The 19,607-nt window shown below is 40.8% G+C and overlaps 1 protein-coding gene across 5 annotated transcripts in view; it reads left to right on the top strand.

Annotated features, from left to right (window-relative positions):
- The window catches only part of LOC115214092 (MICAL-like protein 2), a 112,128-nt gene that overhangs the window by 4,765 nt on the left and 87,756 nt on the right, over positions 1-19,607 (top strand). The gene's annotated exons all lie outside the window — the stretch shown is intronic.

Here is a 19,607-nt window from a genome sequence, read left to right as displayed (position 1 = left end):
AGAAAGTTTTAAATATTTTTGAAAAGAGAAAATTAAAAATGAAATCCCAAAACTTCATCAGTTTTTATAGATAACTTGTAGATTGGATATGAATCTATTTAAAGTATTACTTGAATGCTTCCTCGTCACGAGAAACTTTCTAATAGACACCTGATCCCAATAAAGACATGGAATTTCTTTTTTCTTTCTAATTAACTCGGTTGTGTAACGGGAGGGGGTGGGGCTAAAGCTGTAGTTATTCAATGAAAGTCGTTTAGTGTATTTCATGCAGAAATACAAGGCGACTGCGAAATTAAATATTCAGAAACTAATATAATGTATTAATCGCCAGGGATTTAATATTTTTCATAGTTGCATTCGGGTCACTTTTTTGATTGTCAGCTAATCTTTATTTTATTTTTTTAGTTTCGCATTCAGTAATTACTAGCTGAAATATGGCTGACTTAATTAAGTCTCCCGTGTGACCTGTTGCATTTTAAAGGCCGACAGGTCGCTTTAAGTGAATTGACGATAAATCTTTTGTTAAAGTTACTGATGAGCGAGGCTTGATATAGGTTTCGGGGTGTTTATCTTCGCTGTAGTCGATGTATTTTTAGTCTTAACTACCAAACCACATTTGTTGTAGGCTTTCAACCACCATCTGGAACTGTTTAAGAACTTGAGATAGCAAAGGAACGGCCAGAAAGGCACGTAGCTTCAAGTGAAAGTTTCTTGCCAGCCATCTGTACCATGAAATACTGCTAGTGTCCTCTTGTCGTCGCTAATTTTTCTTTTTCCTTTCTCCCATGCATAAAAATTGATTGTAGTAAAGTAGGAAAAGTTTAAATGCAATCCTGAGAAATCCAACCCTGCTTTCTAAGTTCATTGACTCCAAATTAATAGTTGTCTGCAATGTTTATAAAATGCGATTAACATTCTTCGTTTTTGCTCTGTTTAGTTCTAAGTCACTTATGATCCAGTAGTCACCACTGGAGCGCCCATGAACATAGGCGTCCCAACCGTGACCATCCTATCTTTATACATATTGGAAATTACATTTTTTAGTATATAGTTGTTTTTTTTTTATTGTAGGTAGGACTCAGATTTTTTTTAAGGATATTTTTCCGATATTTTATTAAGATAGCTCGAATTTAGCCAACCAATATGTAAAAGAAAAAAAAGATATCAGAGGAAAGGCGATCCTTGATATTCCGGCTACAAAAAAAAAAAAAAAAATAGAGAAGTCGGAAGAACGTCAGAGACGATGTCTATGTAAGGACTGTCGACGAGTCTTTTGAATTTGTTTTTCTGTTTTTCTATAAGTGATGTAACAAGAAGTCTTGTCTGTAAGTCCTCAAAAGGAATCTTCGCAGCTGGAGTATGAAAGATTGCCGGTGGGAACCAGTGCAAGAAGTGGTGGGTGCGTCAGCAAAAATTCATACTGCGAGATTCCCGAGTTTGGTTAAGCTCATACTTTTAGGAGTAGCGTAATTGGACTTTGTTGGGGGTCTATTTCTCTAATTGGAAAACAATCCTAATTGAACTGATAAACAATCTTTACTTGGCTTCATGCTTTGATATTAACGTCCCCCCCCCTTTTTTTCTTATATGATAAAAATAGTAAATATAAAAGGGTGTAATCTGAGAGATGTGCTTGCTATTTTTAACATGTTATACCATATAGAGACATGCTCGTAAATGGATAAGATCTTATCCATTGTATTTCAAAAGGACTTTCAGGCTTCTTCAGCATAGAAATGTAAAAAGTCTAACCCTTATCAACAAGTATTGTAAAATATGTTATATCGCTGTTTAATCAGAACTATATATTAGATTACATATCCGGGTAGATGTAAAACGGTGGAAAATTAAAGACAAAATACAGTGTAGGGGGGAATCTATTTTTATCCGTGGGTAACACATTTGCGAACGAACAATTTTGAATGACTGGAATCTATTTTTAGATTACTTAATTGACTTTCCGCGCACTCGCGCTTACTCCTCCCTCCCTCTCTCTCTCTCTCTCTTTCCCTATATTCTCTTCTGTAACCCGTTTTGAGGCACTTATCCTTATTATTTTTATTAATTATTGTTGCCAATAGACAATGATATAAAAAAATATAAAATAAACAAAACCTCTGGCGCTGGTGTGGCTGTGTGGTTAAAAGAGCTTGCTTCCCAACCATCTGGTCTTGGGTTCAGTTCCACTGTGTGGCACCTTGGGCAAGTTGTCCCCGACTATAGCCCCGAGCCGAGAGGATTTGTCTGATGGAAACTAAAAGGGTAAAAGAGCCCTTTTTGTGTGTGTGTGTGTACCCCGCTCCCTCGTGACAACTTGTTTGGATATGTTTACTTTCCCGTAACTTAGAGGTTCGTTAATGGAAACCGACAACCCTTCAAGGCGGCAGGCACTCCAGCATGGTCGCACTCTAATAACTGAATCAAATAAAAGAGAAAGATGCTGAAGTTCAGAAAAGGGCATGAACATTAATCGTAGTCCTTGAAACATTTCCTAATGCTTTTGGTGGTGTTTGCTAGTATAGGTCAAGTGTGGGGTCATGTGTCGTTGCAGCATTCACATTTGTTGGTATATTCCCAGGTGGACCTGGGCAACCCGTTGAGCTGAATCCCAGTCAGTTCCTATCTCATGAGATACTTCCTCATGTGGCATGAGGTCGACTCACATGGGCCAACAAACCCATCCTGATCCTCAATAAAGAGGACGTTGTAAGCATGGTTTAACACATTGGCTCCCGAGCCTCATTTTGCGTTTTATCCCAGGGTTCCAATACGATATTTTAATTGATTTTGCCATGGGTGGCATACTATTTTTACACTATATCATATGTGATGCAAGGATCACATAGTGTTAGATACAACACGACCTACCCTTAGTCAATTAAGGATTTGGGGCATTTTCTTTTGGAAGGTCTCAAAATCTTTTCTGGAAGAACTATTTTGCTTTCCATGGCAAGTAAAATATTTTTTATTCCTTTCCGTCTCTATTGGAAAATCTGCCAATTTTTTTCAAAATAAAATGTTCTAAATACTCAATCTTTTGTTTTACCTCATTACATGGTGAAATCAGAAGAAAAACGAAAGAAATATGAAAGATCTATAAAAAAAAATTGTCTTTTTAGTGTAGCAAAAGCACAAATCAAAGCTATCGGAACATACCAGCTCTCAGAAAGCCCATAGAAACAACCTGCTGGTAGGTCGGGCAGGACTTGCTTACATGTCACCACGACCCACCGGTGGGACATGTGGGAACCAAAATGTTAACTCAGAAAATTGAACATGGCGAACCAATGTGAGCTCGTGCTACCAAATCATGCAAGTTGTGTGTGTGTTCTCCCTTATTTTTAAAGACGTGTGTGTGTGTGTCTATCTTCATCATTGTGGTTTTTGTGCCCACTTCTCCATACTCCTATGCAGTAGCGTAACTAGGGGCAAGGTGGGGAGAACGTACCCCGAGCATGATTGAAGGGGGAGGGGCGCAGAATTGACCATAAAGCGATAAGCTTGAACTCCGTTGATAAAATAGCAATTGCAAAGATGTATCTCCAGCATCTCGGTTTATGCTGTTATTGAAGGTAAACGTAACACGATGGCTTTCCACATTCATGTCTGGACATTTTTTACAAATGGCGTCAAAAGAGGCTTCGTATAAGTAAACATTAAAAAAATATATTTCGAATTACAGGCTGTACCGAACCGGCAGGTAAAACGAACCCTGGTGAAGTAGTTATTCCTAAAATATTGCTTTAAAATGGATGGAAGCACTCCGTCGGTTACGATGACGAGGGTTCCAGTTGATCCGATCAACGGAACAGCCTGCTTATGAAATTAATGTGTAAGTGGCTGAGCACTCCACAGACACGTGTACCCTTAACGTAGTTCTCAGGGATATTCAGCGTGACACAGAGAGTGACAAGGCCGGCCCTTTGTAATACAGGTACAACAGAAACAGGAAGTAAGAATGAGAGAAAGTTGTGGTGAAAGAGTACAGCAGGGATCACCACCATCCCCTGCCAGAGCCTCGTGGAGCTTTAGGTGTTTTCGCTCAATAAACACTCACAACGCCCGGTCTGAGAATCGAAACCACGATCCTACGACCGTGAGTCCGCTGCCCTAACCACTGGGCCATTGCGCCTCCACATTGCTTTAAAATATTGAATGTAACAAGTACTATATAATATCGTGGATTTTTGTAATTGGGGCGGGGGAGAGGGGGTGGCGCATTTTTTGGCTTTCTCTGGGCACCCACTATTCTTACGGGTCACGCAAAATTTGTTGAAGCATATTTCCTACCACTGGGTGCCTTTCCTGTCACCAACCCTGTTTCCCTATAATAAGTTAATATTCTCCCATGACCATGTAAAAAGGTGTGAGTCCACTCTGCAGGGTGGTTGGAGTTAGGGAGGACATCCGGCCGAGGGTGTTTGTGTAAAAAAAACCCTGCCGAAACAGACACAGCAGCCTAGGGTGGTTTTTCTACCTGGCTGGCTCCTGTCAACCGTCCTACCCATGCATGCATGGAAGATGATGATGATGATGATGATGACCAGACATGCTTCAGAAGATTAGAAATGAAGGATGCCACCTGCATGAAGGCGACACTCGAAACTGTTAAGCGGGGTCAAGGCATGGACACTAACATGCGCACACACACACACACTGGTTATACATATGTAACAAGCCTCTTTCAGTTTCCGGCTACTAAATCCATTTACAAGAGTTCAGTGATGAGCCCAGGGCTATAGTAGAAGACACTTGCCCAAGGTGTCACACAGTGGGACTGAACCTGGTTGTTGAGCAAACGTCTTACCTCACAGCTACACCTACTCCTATCATATCTTTAAATGTGTAATATGCTCAAAGCTTTGATCAGTGCAGGCGAGCCATTGGGCCAAATCTGTAAGATTTCACTACATAAAAAGAAAGTGAAAAGACATTGTATTAACTTCCATAGATTGTTCATTGATTCTATACCGTTTATATTATATCATGAAAGATTCAACACATTTCTCCAAATTCTTTGATTACTTTTTCTCTTCCATTTGAAAAGGAGTAACTTTCCCGAAATATATGAGCAGTAAACAATCTGTGTAATTTAATACAAAATCTTTTCTATTTGTTTATATTTACTGACGTCACCTTGTGTACTTTGCTTAATTTCTCACCTGCATTGATTCAAAGGTTTATTTTCAAACTTTTATATCATATAGAAGCTACATTTCAACTGGATACCTGGGAGAAGGCTGATCCAAGTGAAGGCAAAACAAGGTCCTCACTTAATAGACTTGCAAAGGGTAATAGCTAACAAGCAACAGCCACTATCACCAAAGGGTATCAGATTCTTAAGAGGAAAGTAACATTAGGGGATTTATTTTCTCTTTTGCATTTCTCAGTCTTCTGAGGTGCCAATCAATCTGAAGAGCAGTCTTATCATTCCAGAGGAACATCACATTGAGCAAACATGTTCCTGCTCATCAGGAATGCAAAAACAATCACCAATGTTAAACTTAGCCTTGGAAGGACTGTCTCTGCATTTCACGCCAGCTAAAGAAAACCAAATATCAGGCCATGGTTGGACGAGGCATTTGTCCAGGAATGACACACAGCCTCATTCCTTATTTAAGTCAGCTGCCACAGCTTTCTGTCTCAGTTGAGGTGCTATTTCTTGTACAAAATTTGTCTGGAACTCAAACAATTGAAGAAAGCCACTTTTGAGATGGTAGGCATTTCTGCTAAAACCAGCTCAAGTGGATGTGGTTCACAAAAGACTGCAGATCTGCAGGCAAAGAATTCAGTTCCCACTGCCCCACTTTGGTAAAGCATTCAGTCAAAGGAATGAAACACTTGTGACTCTGAGATACCGACTGATGATGTGAAAGGGTTTCTTTCTTTGTGATGGATTCAGAAGAACTTGCAATACCTTGGAGTGGCTCCTGCAGCAATATTTCTGATTCCCTGAATCTTAAAGTCTCTCTGATGTTTATTTCACCTTTGCTAACCAGGAAGCTGTTTCAGCTTTCAAGTATGATCATAAGATTGAAGAACCTTAAAAAGAAAGAAGACATGAGATAACATTTGCATAAATAAAATTGAACATGTAAGAGGCATCGGATGTGGTGTGCAAGAGTGATGACTCTGCTGGTATGGTCATGTGATGTGTATGGACGAGGACAGCTGTGTAAAGAAGTGCCGATCTCTAACTGCGGAAGGAATCGGTTGTAGAGGTAGATCTAGGAAAACATGGGACAAGGTGGTGAAGCATGATCTTTGAACTTTGAGCCTCACAGAAACAATGACTAGTGTCCAAGACCTTTGGCAATATGCTCTGCTTGAGAAGACCCGTCAAGCCAAGTGAAATGGCTGATACTGTTGTCAGGTAACTAGCACTGTGCTGGCGGTACGTAAAAAGCACCTTTCAAGCATTGGGCCTCATGTAGGCAAAGTGGCCGATGCCAGTGGCATGTGAAAAGCTCCTTTCTAGTGTTGGACCTCATGGAGGCAATGGCCAAGACCTTTGGCATTATGTCATGCTTGAGAAGAAGAAGACCCATCAAGCCAAGTGAAATCGCAGTCATAGCAGATACTGGCCATTGGCACGTAAAAACACCCATTACACTCTCAGAGTGGTTGACATTAGGAAGGGCATCCAGCCATAGAAACCATGCCAAATCAGACTGGAGTCTGATGCAGCCTTCCAGCCCTGGTCAAACCCATACCAGCATGGGCAATGGATGCTAAATGATGATGATTTGCCAAGTGAAAACTTCACCTGATATTCCGGGGTCTTAGGGTTCAGTCTGATTTTGTAGTGATTTGTCCAGTCTAAAACTTCGTCCCATTATGTCAAGTTAAAAATTCACTGAATCTTTTATTTTTATTTATTATTATTTTTTGCCAAAATTCACATATTTTTCATTATTTTGGCTTTTCTTTTCAAAATATTGTTTCTCTTCCAATTTTGTTTGGTGTCTGTTTTTCTTCATAGTAATTTGAGATGTACAACTTTACTAACATTAATTACAATGAAATGCTGTTTGTGAATTCTAAATTTACTTTTAAAAACTAAATAAACAAAAAATAGAATTAACATGGCTCATGGTATAAAAGAAATTTTTCCTCTTGGAGAATGGACTGAAAATGAAGAGACTATTGCATCATGTTCCATGAAATTTGTCTTGAAGGAAAGAACTTGGTCAACAACAGAATTACTATCCAAAAGCATCTCATTCCAAACCAAACTGAAGACTGTTTTACAGCTGAAGTTAAATATGTTTAAAAAATGTTAATTATGCTTTTTTGCATTTCTGGGATGGAATGTGCCACTTCTAATCTGGTCCCTTGGATCAATGGTCTTGCGGTTTACCTCCCAGGATTTCACAACCAGTTGGCAGGCACTGAGAAGAGGCATTTTGATGGAGTCTATTGTTACTCTGCTCCTATTTGCAGAGGCTGTTTCTAACTCATTTCTCTTTTCTTGCACAAAATATTTCAGGGAACCAGATTAGAAGTTGCACATTTCATCCCAGAAATGCAGAAAACATAATTAACATTTTTATACCTAATTGTTTCAGTAACGATGTCATTATGTATAAAATTGACAGCTACTGATTATAGGTAACTGAAGAATTAAAAGCAAAAAATTATTGGAAAGGCACCAATTTTGAAAAATGGTTTTGTAGGGAGTGGTTGCTCCCCTGTTAGCTATGTTACTATCTCTTTGTAATAAGCATAGAGTTTGCAGTTGAAAGGTACAGCAAGCTACTTGGAAGCAATAAACACTAAAAGACACTGGTTCCTGTCATTCCTACATGTTCTTTTTGTGGATGATATTACCATCACCAGACTGGGAAAAGTATCGGGAGCAGAGGAGATGGAGACCAGCGCAGAGAGGAACGAGATCCTGGTTAATAGTAACAACCAAAACACAGTACCCAACATCATACTGAACGGAGAGAGACTTGATGAAGTGGACACTTTGAAGTACTTAGGATTCACTTTGACTAAGGATGGCAGATGTTGAAACGAGATAACAGTTCAGTCTCTACTGTCATGGATGAAGCTGAACACTGTTTGGAAAAGTAATTCCATTAGTTTTCCAACAAATCACAGAGTGTAGAAGCCCTTTTGGTGACTTTGATCCTTCTGTATAAGTGTGAGAGCTGGACCCTTACAGCTGACATGGAATGAAGGATCCAGGCATTTGAGCCCAAGTGCTTCAGAAGACCGCTACACAGAGCACAAAACAAACAGCTTTGTCAGGCAACAAGTCAACAAAAATGCTGGCCGAGAGGAACCGTTCCTTGCATTGGCAAAAAGATGAAAGCTTGCCTGATACAGTCATGCATCCCACCACACCTGCCTGTCCGAAACCATTCTACGAGGCACAGTTGAGGGAGGACAAAAGAGAAAGAACCTGGTTTGACTGGACAGGTCCCAACACGGAGAACTCCCGATGCCCAATGGAGACCAGTGGCAACAACTAAACTAAAAACGTGTCCAGAGTGGCAGACCCCAACGACTGGCTGTGTTAGTTGAGGTTGTTGTTGTTGTTGGCGATGATTACTGACATAATGGAGAAAAAAAAAAAAACCAGGAGTGGCTGTGTGGTAAGTAGCTTGCTAACCAACCACATGGTTCCGGGTTCAGTTCCACTGCGTGGCATCTTGGGCAAGTGTCTTCTGTTATAGCCCCGGGCCGACCAATGCCTTGTGAGTGGATTTGGTAGACGGAAACTGAAAGAAGCCTGTCGTATATATGTATATATATATATATGTATGTGTATGTGTGTTTGTGTGTCTGTCCCCCTAGCATTGCTTGACAACCAATGCTGGTGTGTTTATGTCCCTGTTACTTAGCGGTTCGGCAAAAGAGACCAATAGAATAAGTACTGGGCTTACAAAGAATAAGTCCCGGGGTTGATTTGCTCGACTAAAGGCGGTGCTCCAGCATGGCTGCAGTCAAATGACTGAAACAAGTAAAATAGTAAAAGAGAGTAAGCCAAGACTGTTAGCTTAGTTGCATGGAGCAATAACAGCAAAACGAACAAACGAAAAAATCAGTGTCTATATATAATACAGGAGCAGAGTAAGGGATTTTGTTTTGAAATTGGTCAGGGGTCGATTGCAGGGATCAGGAAGTTGAGAATGAAGAGTTTTAGCTTTTTCAACTCAGTCTCTTGAATTGGTATCAAAACTAGTATTTTGGCACTGAGCCAAGTTCAGCAGACTGACTGCTAACGATAGCCTCAGAGAAATTTAAGGTGTGTCATTACCAACTTGGAACTGTTGCCAAGGCTTTAACCCTTTCGTTACCGACCCAGCTGAAACTGCCTCTGGCTCTGAGTACAAATATTTTGTTTTCAAAAGTTTTGAATTAAAATCTTCCACCAAACCTTAGTCACAATTTATGTTCCTAACACTAGCTTAATGATGACTAAGTTATTTTACTAAATTCTTTGTTATATTTAAAATTAATTGAAAGAAACACAGAGCATCTCAAAATAAATAGAGTAATGAAAGGGTTAATGGCCACAACACATGTATGAAATATGAAGAAGGGTAAAGTGTGCTAACAAGTAATTACAAGAGAAATTGGCTCTATTGATTTGCGTTTGGGTTTAGTGGGATGTGTAGCACATCTGCCAAACCATGGCTGTCTTTGGTATCTTTGGCGGTGGAGTTTAAGGTAACAAAGTCCTGTGGCAGAAAGGAAATGGAGGGTGAGCAAAGCTGTTGAGGTGGCACAGTCCACCTTGGATTAAAGGTGATGGGTGTAGTGCAAAAAGCATTGGTTAGATACAAAATAAATGGATATCTCACTAGGATAACAAAAGCAAGAAAAATATTCTTTTCTACTCTAGGCACAAGGCCCAAAATTTTTGGGGGTGGGGCAGTCAGATCAACCCAGTACGCAACTGGTACTTAATTTATCAAAGATGAAAGGCAAAGTTGACCTCAGCGGAATTTGAACTCAGAATGTAAAAACAGATGAAATACCTATCTCTTTACTACCCACAAGGGGCTAAACACAGAGAGGACAAACAAGGACAGGCAAACGGATTAAGTCGATTATATCGACCCCAGTGCGTAACTGGTACTTATTTAATCGACCCTGAAAAAATGAAAGGCAAAGTCAACCTCGGTGGAATTTGAACTCAGAACGTAACGGCAGACGAAATACCGCTAAGCATTTTGCCCAGCGTGCTAACATCTCTGCCAGCTCGCCGCCTTAAAAGCAGGCACAATATTGTGACCAAAGAAATTCATTGGAGTTTGATGTGGCTCTGTGGCTTGTTGGATCTTATCACGTTGTCCAACCTTTGCAAGCATGCAAAACGGGCATTAAATGATGAGAATGAAGAGAAGTGTACAATTAGATGAATAAAGTTATTAAATGAATGGAAACAGATGGCATGGGACACGGTGGATGCAAGTGCAATTTTTCTTAAATATTGGGTATTAAAACGTTTCCATTCTCAGCCAATATTACGTGGTGAGGTTTTGAGTAACACTGTTCTGATAACTAAGCGTTCCTTATGTCTGGTAGAATAACCAAGTGCTGTTAATGATTCTTGTTAATGGACTAAAATAATGGTGTGGATGCAATGAGAGTCTGCACCAAGTTGCACCTGAAAGAGGGTGAGAAAAGGACAATGCAACAACGAGAATGTAAACCAATCTGATGAGGAGGCTTCCGGAAATTGCAGTTGGATTGGAAGGAATTGCTCATGGTCCCAAGCCATGTTGCAATAATAAAGAGGCACTGTGACCTTATGGCATGGTTGGATCCGATTCAGAAAATGAATGGTCCTGATTGTTGAATTGAAAGCAATATGGAGTGGACACACGAAGGGAAAGGCTAGAAATGTGAGAGATTCAGGAATCCCATGAGGGATAAGGGTTGCAGTGTATAGTCCTTCCAGTAGTGATGGGTGGTCATGGATTTAAAGCTAGTTCCATTATGTCTCTCCTGGTTGGTACTGGTTTAGGAAAAACAGCAGAACAGTGATTTGTGAACTGGAGACAAAAGCAGAAAATGAGATAAAGGTCAACGCTGAGAGCGAAAGATAAACGATCAGTGAATAGTAAAATGAGATAGTTACTGCATGGAGGGAGTGGTTTGGCCAGAAGAGGAGGCCAGTGACTTGGGTATTCCCTGGTAGTCAATGCTACTTGGCACTGCTGAAGGGAGTGATGCCCTTGCTACGTGCTAAAACTGCCATAACCTCCATATGACATTTTATAGATATGTCAGCCTCCCCTGGCACCTGTGCCAGTGGCACGTAAAAAGCACCCACTACACTCATGGAGTGGTTGGCGTTAGGAAGGGCATCCAGCTGTAGAAACACTGCCAGATCAAGACTGGAGCCTGGTGCAGCCTTCTGGCTTGCCAGACCCCGGTCAAACTGTCCAACCCATGCTAGCATGGAAAGCGGATGTTAAACGATGATGATGATGTCTACCTTATATAATTGTAACTTGAAGTATGCACTGATGCTTGATCACCATCTTCTCTCCTCTAATAAAGAGGATGGTCGTGTATGTCCTCTTCTGCAAGACTTCAAGAATCTTGCAAACCAAATACAAAAACGAAAAACCTCTTCCAGCTTTGTTGAATCTTCCCCCCCCTTTTCTCATGTTTCTGTGAGTGTTACTCCTTTGGGAAAAGAATCCACAATAGATGCTTGTTCTACATTGCATTCCAACATGGTACACATGAGGTTGCTGTATGTGCACACGCATGTTTGTGTGTGTGTGTGAGAGGGAGTGAATATTTATGAAATGATGCTGAACTGACTTCCCTGTTTCGTGGTTCTACCACGAATGATGACGTCATTGTTTGTGTTTGGGGTTTTTCCAGTGAAGTTTGTTGGCATTTCCTGTCAACAACTCATCTATCAGCTCCACACTTTTGGATTCCTGTGGAATAAAAGAAATCTCTTATTTGATAAACAGGGAAGGGTTGGCAGCAGGAAGTGGATCCCACTGTAAAAATCCATCCTCAATTCAACTCTCTTCTGAGCCATGTTAGCAGGAGAAAACAAATCGTCGTTGAAACAAACACACACACATCTATATACACATACATTTCAACTTCCTTAATATACATCATCATCGTTGTTTAATGTCCGCTTTCCATGCTGTCATGGGTTGGACAGTTTAACTGAGGGCTGGCAAGCCGGGAGGCTGCACCAGGCTCCAATCTTGATCTGGCAAGGTTTCTACAGACGGATGCCCTTCCTAACGCCAACCACTCCGAGAGTGTAGTGGGTGCTTTTTATGTGCCACCGGTAGATGCACACATCCATATATATGCCTCATCATCATTTACTACCCACATTCCATGCTAGCATTGATTGGACATTTTAACAGGATCTGATAGGTCGGAGGACTGCACCAAGCACCAATGTCTGCTTCAGCATCTCTTCTACAGCTGGATGCCCTTCCTAGTGCCAACCCTTACAGTGTATACTGGGTGCTTTCAACCACTTCTATGTTAAACATATACATAGGCGCAGAAGTGGCTATGTGGTAAGTAGCTTGCTTCCTAACCACATGGTTCCGGGTTCAGTCCCACTGCGTGGCACCTTGGGCAAGTGTCTTCTATTATAGCCTCGGGACGACCAAAGCCTTGTGAGTGGATTTGGTAGACGGAAACTGAAAGAAGCCCGTCGTATATATGTATGTATATGTGTGTGTGTGTGTGTGTATGTTTGCGTGTGTGTGTTTGTCACCCCAACATCACTTGACAACCGATGGTGGTGTGTTTGCGTCCCCGTAACTTAGCGGTTCAGCAAAAGAGACAGATATAATAAGTATTAGGCTTACAAAAAATAACTCCTGGGGTCAATTTGCTCGACTAAAGGCGGTGCTCCAGCATGGCCTCAGTCAAATGACTGAAACAAGTAAAAGAGTAAGAGTATACACATGCATTCACACATCATCATACGCACACATAATTACACATAATTACACATAATTACACATAATTACACCTACAAGCACACACACATTCTCACATATAAAACACTCCCATACAGAAATAGACACTGTTTATACATTGCGGTCACATTATTGTTTCGTCTGTGCTATGGAAAATTGTTGTAGAAGATGCTACCTTCACAGTCACACATCTGGATTTAATCAAAAAGATGAAGTGTTCAGCTTCCTTAAATGTTTACTGACCTCAGCTTGATGCTGACCCAACTCAATTCACTGAAACTTGTGTCCAGTCTGCTCACAAAATTCACAATCTGGCTTCAGAATGGATCTCTTGACCATTATCAGTTGAGGTTTGGCAACAGGTGTGCATTGTTGTCCTTTTTCTCGGCTAATGTTAAACATTAATGGCGGTGCCCCAGCATGGCCACCGCTTGTGAGCTGAAACTAGATAAAAATAAAAAAATAAAAAAAATTAATCATTATGGATTCTTTCCCCAAAGGGGTCAAAAGTCCACCAACTGCTGATTTCACTATCGAAGCCCCGTAACAAACGTTCAGTCAAGAAGGCATTCGGCAATCCTCGAAGCTGATGATAAATTTTACTGCAACAGATTGAATCTCTTTTGTCTGGCATTTTGAATCTGCCACCAGGGCGGCACTGTTGCATGCTAGGTTTGTTTACATTTACAATGGAAAACTTGTTTGGAAGTATTAATACCTATAATCTATTGCTTCCTGTGTTAAGCTTGTTTCTAGCTTTGGTTAATGCAGCAATATATATATATATCTATCAGCATCACCTTACTGGCACTTGTGCCCCGTGCTAGTAGGGTGCTAAGAGCACCACCCGAGCATGATCGTTGCCAGAGCGGCTAACCGGCTTCTGAGCCGGTGACACGTAAAAGGCACCATTCGAGCGTAATCGTTACCAGCGTCGCCTTATTGGCATGTGTAAAAACATTCGAGCGAGGTCATTGTCAATACCGCCTGACTGGCCCCCGTGCCAGTGGCACATAAAAGCACCCACAACACTCTTAGAGTGGTTGGCATCCAGCTGTAGAAACTCTGCCAGATCAGATTGGAGTCTGGTGCAGCCATCTGGTTCGCCAGGCCTCAGTCAAATCGTCCAACCCATGCTAGCATGGAAAGCGGACGTTAAAAAATGATGATATAGATATAGATATATATATATATATATATATATATATATATATATATATATATATATATGTACGGCAAATAAGAAAATGGAGAGGATACAAAACAACCTACATCATCCGGTAGACAATTCCAGTGTGTCTTTTATTCCAAAGCGTTAGAAAGTATTAGAAGAAAACATAGACATGTAGTAACCGTGTGTTACTTGATGATAATGGTGTCCCCAATGGAACCGGCATTTCTTCAATTGATATGGCTTCTAAAGCTTTGAACAAAGAACAGAAACCAAATTTATTTACTCTTTGACATTCTTGGCATCTTTTTGCAAATAAGATGAAAGCAATTCCATGGGAGGAAATACAAGAAGGACGGATGTGGTGGCCATTTTCTCTGTTGGCATAGTATTGTTTCTTAGATCAGTGCTTCTCAGCCAGGGTCCACTTTTGACCCTCAGGACTGATGGGGAGGGGGGGGGGGCAAAGTAGATTTTGTTATCAAAATTCACCTGCAATGAATGTGCTTTTGCTTCTACAATACACAAAACATTTTAATCTTTTAAATACAATTCCGGATAATATTTAATTATGGAATTATTTAAAGGTGAAGAGCTGGCAGAAACGTTAGCACGCTGGGCAAAATGCTTAGCAGTATTTCATGTCTTTACATTCTGAGTTCAAATTCCTTCAGGGTCGATAAATTAAGTACCAGTTGCATACTGGGGACGATCTAATCAACTGACCCCCTCCTCAAAAATTTCGGGCCTTGAGTAGAAAAAAATATTTAATTATTAAAATATAGTAGGATTTTTTAAAATATACATTAACCCTTTCGTTACTGTATTTCTGTTGAGATGCTCTCTGTTTCTTTCAATTACTTTAAATATGAATTAGAATTAAGTAAAACAACTTAGCTATCATTAATCTAGTGTTAGGAACATAAATGGTAACTAAGGTTTGGTGGAAGATTTTAATTCAAAACTTATGAAAACAAGACATTTGTACTACAAAGCCAGAGCCGGTTTCAGTTGGGTTGGTATTAAAAGGGTTAAGAATTGTTTCTCTGTTATATATTTTAACCCTTTTGTAACCATATTTCTGTTGAGATGCTCTGTTTCTTTCAATTAATTTTAAATATAACAAAGAATTTAATAAAATAACTTTGTTATCATTAAGCTAGTGTCAGGAACATAAATTGTAACTAAGGTTTGGTGGAAGATTTTAATTCAAAACTTATGAAAATAAGACATTTGTACTATAGAGCCAGAGCCATAAATGGCTATGGAGGTCCATTAGAGTAAATAAGAACCAAAGGGGTCCACAGACTGAAAATGGTTGAGATCCACATGTCTGACCAATCCTCTTTCCAGTCCAGTGACCCCACCTTGTGATCTCATTCTTATCAATTCTGTTCTTAACTTCCTATAAATTCATGCCTCATTTAGGTCCAGTCAAACTGTAATCAACTTAATCCCTTTGTCTGTCCTTGTTTGTCCCCTCTCTTTAGCCCCTTGTGGGCAATAAATAAATATATGTGGGTTTACTAAATTCTGCTATTCCAGTGTCTTCTCTTTGTATTTGGGTGTTACATTTTCATACAATACAATTACATCAACTACCAATTCTATAGACATTTAATTACAGCACAAATAGTGCAGGTGTACGTGTGCATATGCACCTTCTGGTTCATATATATAAAGTCATACACATAAACATTTATGCACCTATATATATGTACACACACACACACACACACACTTACATCCACCTGTATGTATGCAGAGAGTTGCGCACATATTCCGTAATATTCCCAGCAATATATACACACACATAACAAAATAGAAGTGCACGCATGCAATGCCGAGACCCACCCACACAGGCTTACACACACACACACCTCATAGGCCAACAAATACTAAAATATTACTCATACATAGGTGCACGGAGGGTTGGGTGTTGATTGGTTGTTTTATTTCTTTATTCTTTTGTGAAGGAATGACGGCAGTGAACATGTGAGAAAGAGAGAAAGGTTTTTCATTCTTAGGAATTAGATTTGTGTGACCCACATTCAATGACATGCAAAGAATAAACAGGGAAAAAATTATGTAATTATTTATATACGTTGCATTATAAATCCACATGAAGTATTATGGTCACCGTATCTATGTGTGGGGGTGTGTGTATGAGTATGCAAAGTTATTATTGTAGTTGTGTGTGTGTGTGTGTGTGTGTGTGTCTTTTTTTGTTCCAGTCACTAGACTGTGGCCATGCTGGGGCACTGCTTTGAAGAATTTTAGTCGAATGATCCATCCCCATTGCTTTTTTTGGTTTTCTTTATTTTAAGCCTGGTACTTAAACCATTGGTCTCTTTTGCCAAACTGCTAAGTTACAGGGAAGTAAACTCACCAATATCAGTTACCAAGTGAGGACAAACACAAATATATGTATATATATATATATATATATATATATATATATATATATATATATATATCATCATCATCATCATCATCATCGTTTAACGTCCGCTTTCCGCGCTAGCACGGGTTGGACGGTTCGACCGGGTCTGGGAAGCCAGGGGCCGCTCCAGGCTCCAGTCTGAATCTGGCAGAGTTTCTACGGCTGGATGCCCTTCCTAACGCCAACCACTCCGTGAGTGGATTGGGTGCTTTTTACGTGCCACCTGCACAGGGGCCGGAGGGTCCGGCATCGGTCACGATCGGTTCGAGCTTTTAACGTGTCAGCGGCACGGGGGCAACGAGGTCCGGGTACTTTGGGGATCGGGGTACTTTGGGGATCCAGGGTACTTAGAATGGGTAGGGGGTATGTGGAATTGCTGCAGAAAGCAGCCCGGGTCTTTGTAGTCACAGCATATCTCCAGAGATCTCGGTCCTTCGCCATTGCCTCAGTGAGGCCCAATGCTCTGAGGTCATGCTTGACTACCTCATCCCATGTCTTCCTGGGTCTACCTCTCCCCCTGATACCTTCAACTGTTTGGGAGTGGCACTTCTTCACACATCTCTCTTCATCCATCCGCAGCACATGACCATACCATCGCAAGCGTCGCTCTTGCACACCACATCTGATGCTTCTTATATCCAGCATTTCTCTCAGGATGCTTACACTCTGTCTTGCGTGCACACTGACACTACACATCCAGCGGATCATGCTAGCTTCATTTCTTTCAAGTCTACGCATGTCTTCTGCAGTCACAGCCCATGTTTCATTACCGTGAAGCATGGCAGTTCGCACACATGCATCATACAATCTACCTTTTGCTCTGAGGGAGAGACCTTTTGTTGCCAGTAGGGGTAGGAGCTTTCTGAACTTTGCCCAGGCTATTCGTATTCTAGTGGTGATACTCTCTGTGCATCCACCTCCGCTACTAACTTGTCACCCAGGTAGCGGAAACTATCAACTACTTCTAGTTCTCTCCCTGGAGTGTGATGGAATCTGTTTTCTGAGTGTCTGTTGTGTCTATTGTCCCTGTGCATCTGCCGCACATGAAAGCTATCTTATCTGTTAATTTCCCTTTAATGTTGCTGCACCTCTTATGTGTCCATAACTTACATTGGGTGCATCTTATGGAGTTTCTACCTGTACCTTTCTACAGGTTGAGCAGGGCCACCTACCCGAGGGGGGGTGTGCTGAGTACCTCTTGCTGCTTACTAATACTTTGGTCTTTGCTACTTTATTCTAAGGCCCTTTGATTCCAACCCTTGCTTCCACACCCGAAATTTCTCTTCTAGTTCCGGTAGTGATTCTGCTATGAGAGCTAGGTCATCGGCATAGAGGAGCTCCCAGGGGCATCCCGTTTTGAATTCCTCTGTTATTGCCTGAAGGACTATGATGAATAAAAGGGGACTGAGGGCTGAGCCCTGGTGCACACCTACTTCTACCCGGAATTCTTCACTATATTCGTTGCCAATCCTAACCTTGCTGACAGCCTCTCTGTATAGAGCCTGTACAGCCCTATTAGCCATTCTTCAATCTCCAGTTTCCGCATCGACCACCAGATAAGGGAACGGGGAACCCTGTCAAAGGCTTTCTCCAAGTCTACAAAAGTTATGTAGAGGGGTTTATCTTTAGCTAGGTACTTCTCTGCAGTTGTCGGACCAGGAATATAGCATCAGTGGTGCTTCTACCTGGTACAAAACCGAACTGCATTTCATCTAAACAAATTCTCTCCCTAATGAGATTGGTTATGACCTTCTCTGAGACCTTCATCACCTGGTCCAACAGTTTGATACCTCTGTAGTTATTTCTATCTAGAGCATCACCCTTACCCTTGTAGCAGTTGACTATGGTGCTGCTGCACCAGTCATTGGGTATGACTCCATTGTGAACTACCTGGTTTACAATGCGGGTGACTATGGCATAGCCCACATAGCCAGCTGTTTTAAGCATCTCAGCAGTGATTCCTGATAGGCCAGGGGCTTTGCCTGGTTTCATATCCTTAATTGCCTTATCTACAAGGGAGCTGTCTATTCGGGTAGCTGGACCCTCTACTGGGTCAACATTTGGCAGGCTCTCTCCTCCATTCATTCTCCTCATTCAGCAGTCTTTCATAATGGCTTCTCCAAGCCTCTTTCTTTTCACTAGTAGTAAAAGCAAGTGCCCCATCATCCATGCGGACACATTTCTCTCCTATAACATCGCTATTTTCTCTGACACACTGTCTGGCAATCCGAAATACTTCAGCTCTTTGATCCTCGCGACGCTGGACATTGGCAAACTTCTTCTTTTCTGCTACATCTTTGGCAATGTATAGCTGCCGCCCAGCCTCCCTTTTGGCTATCTGGTACAGTTCCCTGCTGCCCCCATCCTTCCAGGCTTTCCAGGCCCGATATATATATTCGATGGGCTTCTTTCACATTCTTGTTGCTTATTTTGATTATAATCACCCCACGGATTTTTATGGATAACACCATACAAAATTCTGGTGCATCTAAATTAAGTACCATATTCATTTGAATCTAAATTTTTGCTGAACTTATATATATATATATATATATATATATATGTATGTATGTCCACATACACACACACATATTAATAAGCAAAAAAAAAAACAAATTAAGCAAAGAAAAGTGCCTAAACATGTTTCAATCATGTGAAACATGTGTAGGCCCTTTTCTTTGCTTAATTGATGTTCCTTTAAATTTCATTTGTATTAAACTATTTGCCATGTTCTTATTGTGACACAAATCAAATAAGTATCCACAATATTTTTTCTCCATCTTCTTGTATTAATATAAATGTAAATTATCCCTGTTTAGCCCTGTGTATTGACAGAATTCTCCCAAAATACCATTCATAATACCATTTATAATCCATAAGGAGGACATTACACCCTCAAATTGACTGTATGTACACTTAGGTACACATAGGTATGTACATTCATGTATACATCACCTAGTTTTTCCTTTTCCTCACTTACCCTACCCATCATCCTTCACCACTTGTTCAAAATATTCACCCTCTTTCTCCTACCCCATCCCTAACCATTTCTCAC

The sequence above is a fragment of the Octopus sinensis genome, linkage group LG7, assembly GCF_006345805.1.
Source record: "Octopus sinensis linkage group LG7, ASM634580v1, whole genome shotgun sequence".
Taxonomy (NCBI): Eukaryota; Metazoa; Mollusca; class Cephalopoda; order Octopoda; family Octopodidae; genus Octopus; species Octopus sinensis.
Note: the sequence above shows the minus strand (reverse complement) of the source record. Positions and strands in the feature narration are given on the sequence as shown.